Source organism: Branchiostoma lanceolatum, chromosome 2 (genome assembly GCF_035083965.1).
Source record: "Branchiostoma lanceolatum isolate klBraLanc5 chromosome 2, klBraLanc5.hap2, whole genome shotgun sequence".
In the NCBI taxonomy this organism is placed as follows: domain Eukaryota; kingdom Metazoa; phylum Chordata; class Leptocardii; order Amphioxiformes; family Branchiostomatidae; genus Branchiostoma; species Branchiostoma lanceolatum.
Window position 1 is genome coordinate 22,304,178 of NC_089723.1, and position 10,207 is coordinate 22,314,384.

The 10,207-nt window shown below is 39.6% G+C and overlaps 1 long non-coding RNA gene across 1 annotated transcript; it reads left to right on the forward strand.

The window, feature by feature from the left end:
- The first annotated feature begins 8,119 nt into the window (after positions 1-8,119).
- LOC136426743 (uncharacterized) lies at positions 8,120-9,626 on the forward strand. Its single transcript, XR_010754340.1, has 3 exons — positions 8,120-8,380; positions 8,721-8,802; positions 8,978-9,626. It is a non-coding gene; the product is annotated as an uncharacterized lncRNA (long non-coding RNA).
- The last annotated feature ends 581 nt before the right edge of the window (positions 9,627-10,207 follow it).

The following is a 10,207-nucleotide window of genomic DNA, read 5'->3' on the forward strand; positions in this document are numbered from 1 at the left end:
TAAAAATCACGATAGACTAATTTCCCATAGACTAAGAGAAATAGGTACTTTGCACTACTAGCTAATGGAAAATCGTCATAGTTTGTCCTCAGTCTGAGGTCGGTCACGTTTTAGACATATTAGATAATACGTCTCAGTTTGCATGACGTATGATATTTTAGAAGAAACAACCAAAAACAACAAACAAACAAACAAACGAACAAAAATTCAGAAACATTTGAATAGTATCTCCCAATTTGTCAATAATGCATTTGCCTATATTGATTAGATCAGGGCGCTAAGACAAGACAGTAATAGGTACATTACTTAATATGCAAACAAGTAGACCACCGATATCACATACTTTGTTACGGCATGCCTAGCTCTCATATATTAGCAAAAATCAATTGAAAGTTTGACATGTGCATGTTTTCTCTCCTCAAGCCTTCGCCATGTTGGAGTGCACGGGAGAGTACATGCAGATCGTGTTCCACCGCTCACACATTCCCGACTTCGACAAGGACCACCTGCACCTCATAGACCCATCATGCACAGCGACCGGAAACGACACACACGTCATCCTGACTGCTCCGTTTGAAGGATGTGGAACTGTCAAGACGGTGTGTTCGTAGACATTTTTACTAATGTCATATATACGCAACTAAAGGCAATGAATATGAGGTACCTAAGTGTGAATACTGTTTGATAGACTTATTCATCATAATTATGAATACTTTGTCCAATTGTTTTGAAGACGTTAGGACACTTTTTTAGAGGGCGACTCTGCAGGTGTTTTAGGAAATGTTATTTTTTGTGAGACTTGGAATGCAAATAGGTTTTTTTATTTAACTTTATTTATTATTACCTTTACAATAACAGTGGAGGGTATGGCGTAAAGGGTGATACCACCCTTTCAAAGTTGTCACTACTACGAAAAACATAACAAAACATTACAACAAATAATCAATACAAACATTGGTAAAAGAGAATAAACAAGAAAGTGACATATATTGTAGCAACAGAAAAATATTCAAATCAAATCAAGACATTGGTCATATAAAATAAAATGCAGCAAACTAAAACTGTTTTTTATTTTACTCGATTTCATCATTGTAGGACGCAGAATCAGAGATAATCTACTTCAACAAGGTCATCAGCAGCGACAACGATGGCATCGCCTTCATCACTCGCATCCGGGAGCTTGAGGTGCCATTCGAATGCCGCATGGACTCACGGGATACCGTGAGTGCCATGTTTAATCCACAGATAGAGAAGATCTACATCTTCAGGTCGGCTCATGGGGAGTACAACTTCGACATGCAGTTTTTCCAGTCAGCTGCCTTTCTGCAGCAAATAGGTAATGTTACATTTTGCCACTTTAAAGTATTGCTAATACTCGCATGTTGCAATATACTTACTGTGATTGCAACCATGGCATATAATGTGATAGCACCACGATAAAATTTAATTTAATGTGATAGCACCATTTAATGTGATAGCAGCATTTAATGTGATAGCACCATGATTGCAACCATGGCATTTAATGTGATAGCACCACGATAAAGTTGACACCAACAGAAATCAAAGGTGAAATTGTCAGTAATAAAATCTACTTGTGTAGCTTTTTGTGCGTGTTTCAAACAATTGGATCTTTTCCACAGACACGTTCCCGTACGTGGTGCAGTTGAACCGGCCGCTGTACGTGCAAGTTGAGGTCTTGACCCCCGACCATGATCTACGGCTGTTCGCAGAAAACTGCATGGCGACTCCGTCAGCGAACATACTGGACCCCATGTCTTACACATTCATCAGTGATGGGTATGCATTGCACCAAAATATCATATATAACAATGCAATGTTTAAAAGCTCTAATATTCTGTGTCTAAACTGGCAAAGACAAAAATATTGCTGGAAATTTCGTTAGTTCACTATATCAATTTTATAAATATCATCCACAGCAACTTCTTGTTCATGATTCCAAAACAGATAAGACTTACAGTATGGTTTCACTTCTTTCCGCCTTTAGTTGACGTATCAAGCTCAATTTTGATGAACGACATCATTTGTTCTTGACTGTTTTTGTTTCATCTAGATGCCCGGTGGACAGCACCTTTCTGTCACTGTTCTCAAGCAGCCTGAAACAGGAGCGTTTCAGTATCAACTCCTTCGCTTTCGTCAAGGACTATCCTGAGGTAGGGGCTCACATTTGTCCCGGATTATGATCAAGCGATAAATCTGTAAAAAAAATTAACAAATTTAAAGGGGTATTCTGGGTATTCTAAAAAACATGTTTGGTTCTGTATGCAGTCCTACAAATCCTAAGGACATTTCAATAAATAACAAGAGTCCTAGGACCCAAAATCTCCATGAAACTTTTTCTTTTATTAAACCTGTTCCCCCCATTCTATATCGCTCAATGGTATGACCCCCGGCCAGATGTTGGGGGCTCAGGTTCCACAGTGACCCACTTTCGCTATCAACAGCTGTTAGTAGTGCTACAATGGCCCAAACTGCAAATATAGATTTCCCCATTACTTAGGCAAATTAAGTCCAATTTGCATAATTTGCACTTCATTGTATACAACCCTCTCTAAGCTACCTGCCAAGTAAATAACATGAAAATCTGTCGCTCCTTTCTTCAGTTATTCTCCTTTGAAAATATTTACAAACACGCCATTGCAGTTCCAGTGACACATACCAGGGGGCCCAAAATTGACCTTGACCTTTCTCCTCCCAGCACCTACCCACATACCAAATATCATTTCAATCCATCCACACGTTCTTCAGTTATGCTGATTTTAAGCGTCCGGTGACACATACATACATACACGGTGACACAAACATACACACACGCGCACACGCACGCAGACACAATAACTTCGCATGATTTGCGTTTCAGTGTGTACATCTCCGTCCAACCTACCTGCGTACCAAATAACATGAAAATCTGTTGTTCCTCTCTTCATTTAAACCCCTTTAGAACATTTTTACAAATAGGCCATTGCAGTTCTAGGGACACACACCAGGAGGCCCAAAATCGACCTTGACCATTCTCCTCTCAGCGCATACCCACATACCAAATATCATTACAATCCATCTACACGTTCTACAGTTATGCTGACTTTAAGCATCCGACGACACACATGCAAACGATTTACCTCCTTACTTATGCAAATTCGGTCTCATTTGCATAGTTTGCACTTAAGTGTGTACATCTTGGTCTAACCTACTTGTGTACCAAAGAACATGACGATCTGTCCATCCACTCTTCAGTTCTTCTACATTTAAGATTTTAACAAATACGCCATTGCAGTTCCAGTCACACATGCCAGGAAGCCCAAAATCGACCTTGACCTTCCTCCACCTAACACCCACCCACATACCAAAAATCATTTCAATCCATGTACAGGTTCTACAGTTATGGTGACTTTAAGCGTCCGGTGACACATACATACACACAAACACCAAACGCAAGCAAAACAGTATCTCCATGAAAAAGCCTTTTTTCATGGAGATAAAAAAGACAACTTTTCAAAGCATTATAACATAGCTATTGTATGTTCCATGCAGGTGTATTTCCACTGTACAGTGATGGTGTGTAACGCCACAGACCCGAGTTCTCGGTGCGCCCAGGGCTGTCTGCCGCCTGCTCCCCGACAGAAGAGGACTGCTCTTAGCACCCAGCCGCGGTACATTGTGTACACGGGCCCCATTCTGAACCCAGGGTACAGGCGACCTAGTGATGTCGGTATGTACATCAACGGCGGTCAAACGCACTGGAGATACAAATTGTTAAGTGTGGCGTGTCGACATTGTATTTTACAAATTCCTTCCTTTGGTTCTTGTCGTTTACAAATTAACCTATTACAAAAATTAGATATCAGGAACAGCTTATCATAATAACTACATTCGAATGCAACCCAAAAGAGTCGCTTAAATTTCATCTGTCCGTACTGCATCGTTCAGCAGGTTCACTTAGAATGCGTGATCTCGTGGGCACGTGACGTAAGCAATTGGTCAACGTGGCAAAACGGTCTTGTGATTAGGGATGCTGAATTAGAATCTGAAGGTGCTGGATTCAAATCATTGGCAGGTCCCAGTGTTGTGCCCATGGGAAATACACTTAACACAAACGTGTATTTTCTGACTCGGCTCAAGTGAAATAAGCAGCTTACATATGTACCTTAGGGACGTTCTCTCGAATAGAACCTAAAACTGAAGATCTCATGTAAGGGCCAAACCTTCAGAACGTTAAAGAACCCACCTTACGTATTGAAAAGAGATCCTTTCCGGATCATTTCGGGTGTGAGTGATTCAAACCTTACAATCCGGTTCTGGGTTATAATTTTGAAAAGGTCACTTATTACCATGTATGTCGATTCTTCCACAAATCTGGTTGATCTCAATAGATTAAGGGGAAGACACAATCTTGTACGCAGAATTCACTGTGACTTTCTCCCCACAGATCTTGCAGAAAAAGTTGAGGAGAACCATGGAGCCAGCGTCGTGACGTCACTGGTTATTGCTGGGCTGCTTCTGTGCGTTGTCGTCACTTTGGTGGGCGTCATCGCCTACATGCGCAAGCGCACAGCTCGCAAAGAGCTCTACATCGCTCTGCCGACTGATGGCTTGGAATGAATTTGCTCGCCTCGTATTGCAGTTTTTCGCATTTATGGCTTTATTTACGTTTCCCGTCAGATACCAAAGTTTGAAATATAGACACAGGTTTTGGCCTTCTTCAATCAGTTTGAGCATGCATGAAGGATTGAAATCACATTTTCATTATCAAGATCATTTCAATCTTTTCGCACTTCATGCAAAAATCAGATATCATCCTTTGTTTTGGCATTGTTCTTGCCGTTATATCTTTATTTGCCTACACCATCAAATACAGATAGAACTATTTGTTCACAACTGTAAGGTAGCGAAATTACAGAACAGTCGCTGAACTCTTTGAAGATATCAACACTCTTGTATGCTTTTTCGCATGTAGTAACGTTAACTTTATTTTTCTTTGGACCAACCGCAATCAGTTTGTGAACTGAGCTAGCGAGAACTGACAAATCTTACTTCAAAGCACGTAATCTGGACATACACTACATTTAACCACCTGCTCAGCTAAACTACTTGGCAACAGTTAACTTTACCAGACACCTTAAAAAGACAAGAGTTAATGAAAGACCTCATACCTCCATGAAATATTTAGAACATTTTTAGATTTAGTGTTTCATATTATCTCATTGATTATTCAAATAAATGATAATCTCTTGTACCAAAATTACATATCTTGCAAGTGTAACAGTCCTTTCCGTATTTGAATTCCATGTTTCATCGTAGATTCCACAAATGACTTGCACATTTACATAATATATGCATAATTATTTACACCTTTGACCAACTTCATGTGTCACACGTATGTGATTCACACTATTTACCGCTAAGAAATTAAAGCATTTTGCATCAATTATGCAAATTGTGCTCTTATTTACATAATTGGTATTTGAGAAATGTGTCCATGGATTTATGATGTGTCAGTTGGACTAACAATAAACTGAGAAACCAATAAAACAATAGGTGAGATACAAATGACAGATTTTACATATTGCTGCAGGTTCATGGCCATGTCCTTCACCTCTTTAGTTGATGTCAATGCATATATAACCATCTTTATTGACACAACAAAAGTACAACGAAGAGTTAGTCTTAGACTAGTAGACTGACTCTAGGAAGAAACCGCAATCAGTTTTCAATCTGAAAGAAATGTAGACAAACCTTACTTCAAACAGCCCAACACGTAATATGTACATACCACGTACTCTACATTTAACCAACTGGTCAACTTACTTACTGGGCAACCGTCGCCTTCAACCAGACACCTAGAAGATAAGAACTCGTGGTGTCGTCAAAGTTTAATGAACTGATAGCTGCCAAGCAAGATTTCAACATCATTGTTTGTGTTGCTGTGACTCATTAGCAACTTTATCGTAAGGTATCCATGCACATGCGGTCACGGTATTAGTGCTTTGAGTATCCAGGTGTCGGTGACGTTAATTGGACTAATAACTGTCAAAGAAAATGTGGAATTCAGTGTGTATTATGTTATGACGTGTTAGCAACCGCGTCTAGCAGAAGTTTCCCAGTACACAAGGCCACAGGCTTCTGTCAAGAACGCTACTCATTTCCTGTGTGCGTGTGGCTATTTGTCCGTCAGGATGAAACTTGCGCTGTCCTTCACCCTTTTGTTCTCGTGGTTTGTCTTCGCAGTCGCTTCAAGTAAGCACGACTTCTTTGTTTGAACCTTTATTTATTCATTAGAAGCTTGCATTAAGGGAATGAGGGAAGAGGTAAGGGTCAGGCAAGATCTAACAGAAACAAATATTACATCATTACAAATACACTTTATCTTCGACATGAATCGTTGTCGGTATACTGTTGAGAATAATTGACTTTTGAGTCGCTAGAGCTACGTACACGCATGCCTACTTTGAAAACTTTAACAGTCGTTGGTAATTCGTTTGAATCTAATACGCATCATTACTTTTCTCAGCCAAAAGAGCTATCAAAATATACTAATTCAGATACGATATGGATTTCTAAAAGTAAATATTTTCTTCAAGATTTCTTCTTCACAAAATATGTCATGTATACCAAACCAAACGCCTGTTTCAGTTACCTTTCTATTATGTCATAACATGCGTACATACTTAGGAAATTAATTGTTATTCATGTATACGGCTATAATACTTATTATATGTTTTTGAATAACTTGAAAGCCGTCCATAGATAGTGTCCTCCGTATGATATTGAAAGGACGAGGAAACATCTAGAAAACTTGGATATTTCCATTTTATTTCTCTGGGGTATGTCTGATTTTGACTCTCTTTTCTATGACATTCAGGACATGTATTTGGTAGTTGGTAGTACATTTCGAATTGAGGACAGGCTAGCCTGATTGAATAGCACTTATAGCTATAGCGGCCGCCCGTAACCGGCCATAAAAGTCTCGGACAGCTGGAGTTTGCGTTATACAGACTAGGGACAGGCTGATAAATTTTTTTATGCTTGAAACATGTTAGACCATTGCAGTGACGTTGCTTTTCACCTACTTTATCTAGTACCATGTACCGGCCTTGCGCAAGTATGTTGCAATTTTATTGCCTTCAAAACATCATAAGACGATAAGGCCAAATTTCTCTCTCTAATTAAATCATGATTAACGCTACATTAGTAAACCTGGACCAAATAACTCCTTGCAAACGTGTTGGATAAAGTTCAACCGTGACATTTTTGTTAGGTCTATATTTTGTGGGGTTATCGGTTATGGCCACAATTAGGTATTATCAGATGGACTAATGATCAATGTTGCTTTTCTCCCCTGTGTACGTCATAGTCGACCTTGACACTGCTGACCAATACGAATGCACCTTTGACGTTGACGTCTGTGGTTGGACGATAGAAGGCCCCATCTCCCATGGGACAGGGGGTTGTGATCACGGATGGCCAGCTGATGCATTCAATGGATCTACTGGTGGGTACATAGACATTTCTGTGTCGTCCATGATAATTTCGTAATGACTTTTTTCTACTTAAATATCCGTAAAATAAATCAGGGACGCAAATCATGATTTCTTGAAAAGAATTTGATCACTTCTTGCGATTTACACATGTTTTCAAGGCTAATTTACTTTACATTGGTAAACAACGTTTTTTTTGTTCATTAACGCCATTCTTTGATATCATAACAACCAGAATTTGGCTTTAGATAAGAGGACCATATAGTTTTCCCCTTTATAGGAAAGGTGTTAGGTGTGGCCTTGTAAGGAGACGATGTCTATAGTTCTTTATCTTAATCATAGGTTATTTGTACACAGCCTACATTAGCAATGATCCACTGCCCATACGACCTCAATAAGGCCATGAAACTTCCTTTACCTTATCAAACTTACTGTTTTCTGTATGTGACACTGTTTATAAAACTTAAGTGCAGTGCCATATTCCATTGTTTGTCCAAAATGCAACAAAAGGATGCAATTCCAGTTAGTCTATCATTATGAGCAAAAAAAGCTTTAAACTTTATCCACACCTTCTACGGTACTGTTGCACATTTTAAGTTTTCATACGCTTTATTCTTCCAGATCCTGGCCAGTACATATGTTTTTACTTGGAAAACCTGCCAATGTTTGGCATGAACAAAGCCCGATTCATTAGTCCAACCATCAACACAACTCGTCACGTGGTCCTGAGTTTTGCTATCGGCACAGTAAGACCACCAAACTCGACTTACATGAACATCATCATGGCGGACGAGCACGGCGCAGAATCGCTGGTGTGTTCGACCTCTGACCTCCTGTTGCCATGGCAACGTATACAAGTAGCGCTGGGGTTTTCTGAGCCTTACAAAGTGAGTGAATGAAGTTGTGTTAGTTTAGATATAGCCAAAAGACTATAAAATAAACATGTTCATTTCTTTGTCACACTTCGTTCTTTGGAAGTTCCGTATGATATTTTTTTGCAACAGTTACTCCTAGTCTTGTTTTTCGCACCTCTTCGCGTTGTGTGTCAATGTTTGTTATGTTTGTTGTTGCTGTGAACTAATTGAATGTATGAAAATTGCCATCTGAAACACTAGTAATAGAACAGTGTAGTGCCAAACCGTTTAGACCAACAATTCGATAACCTAATAAGATAGAGAGAGAAACATTGATAGTCAATGTCCATCCTGTTGGGTGTTTTTTTTTCAGATTGTCTTTGAGGGGGTTTCAAATCCACCCTTCTTCCCAAATTTTGGCATTGATGACGTGAAACTCACAGTTGCTGATCCCGGTGAGTATTTTTGTAGCTTTTCTATCCCAAGATATAAAATCATTCCTGCATCAGCAAGATGTCAACCATATTCCTTGCTAAAAAAAATCACAAAAAAACGCATGTTGTTTTGTAAGAATCAGAGGTTTGTGTTTGCACTTAGAACTTATTCGTTATGCTTTCTTTACTTTTTAAGGTACTACGACCGTGGGTGTGCCTACAGCCAAATGTTCCCTTCAGATGACGACTCCTTCCATGACTACTGCTGCAAAAGCCGATCAGGGTACCGGTGGAACTAACGGCCCAACAGGCATCGTTCTCGTTCCCATAGTCCTTGGATCGGTAGGGGGCCTTCTGATCGTGATAATCGGCGCGTACTGCCTGTGGAGAAAGTTTGCAAGAAAAGTCTCACCAGAATCCCCAAGTCCATAGACTGAGTTGGTCACGATGAAGAATTAGAAGAGCGAGCCTCGATGAATCCTATGCAAAAAAATGTTAAAGACGTCTCGTTACTCTCTTATTGGAATGAATATTAATCACCTCCGTGACAAAGGAAGTATTGTAGTTAACTAGTCTGTTGGTTGGTTTTGCTTTGTTTTGCTTGCTTGTTTGTATATCCACAGTTATGAAAATATTGCAGAGTGGCATATGTAACAGGCGGAAGTGGCGTTATAGGATACTTGGAGACACATCACCTCTGACAATATAGCGACTAAAGCTATGCACTTTGAATGTGTGCTTACCAATGAAATGTGTGCTTGCAAATCAAATGTAGATCTGTGTCTTCATGTGGAAGTTCAGATGTACTGGTACCACATCACAATAAACATTATGTTTACAACATGGCCCCGAATTTTGATTGTCATCGGTTGAACATTTTTCCAACTACATGTAGCACCATATCTGACTGCTGACTGATATCTGACTACAGCACAAGCACAGTTCAAAGTTCAGGTCTGGTCAACCGCCCTTGTCAAGAGACACCATAAAAGTCCTTAACATTTCCCTGTTTCTATTCCGAACGCAAAATCCAGGCACATCCCATTTAGTGCCGTGTTGTCCCCGTACCGCAAGTGCGTACAATACTGTAATTTTTGATTTTTACCTTCGCCAAGAAGGTTATTAACTGTAACTTAATTTTAGCTAATTAATTTAACGGTCACTAGTCAACCGCTAGAATTTCATTATCGGAAATATTTGATCACTGATATTTGAGACAGTAACGTTTGTCCCCACCATTAAAATTAAATGCAGTGAACTACTCAGTTTTCCCCCAACCGCTAAAATTACCGACCGCTATATTAAAGTGATTTACAGTATGGTGCCGTAAAGGCAGTGACATTCTTTAAAAGAAAAGGAAGACATTTTGGATAGATTACAATCTTCGAATGTTAAGACAACAGACTTCTTCTATAAACTAGGGTGC